The sequence below is a fragment of the Myotis brandtii genome, unplaced genomic scaffold (assembly GCF_000412655.1).
Source record: "Myotis brandtii unplaced genomic scaffold, ASM41265v1 scaffold123, whole genome shotgun sequence".
Taxonomy (NCBI): Eukaryota; Metazoa; Chordata; class Mammalia; order Chiroptera; family Vespertilionidae; genus Myotis; species Myotis brandtii.
In genome coordinates this window covers 13,739,398-13,739,642 of record NW_005354291.1, presented here as the reverse complement: position 1 = coordinate 13,739,642, position 245 = coordinate 13,739,398, and positions in this window count along the sequence as shown.

Below are 245 nucleotides of genomic sequence, written 5' to 3'. Positions count from 1 at the left end.
TCATTCAAGTGTTCACAAAAATTGTAAATGGAAGATTATAAGAGAGGGTTTCACGTGCCAACAAAAGTTACTGGCATGCCATGTTTGGCACGCGTGCCAGGGGTTGCCCACCCTGATCTAGTGGCACTACTTCATGACTTGTTGATGTGATCTTCATCAGTATTTTCCATCCCCTCCCTTGCTCTTTTTTCATATTCTGTCTCTGCTAGTTTATCACAAGGAAACACTTGGCTGTAAAAAGAACT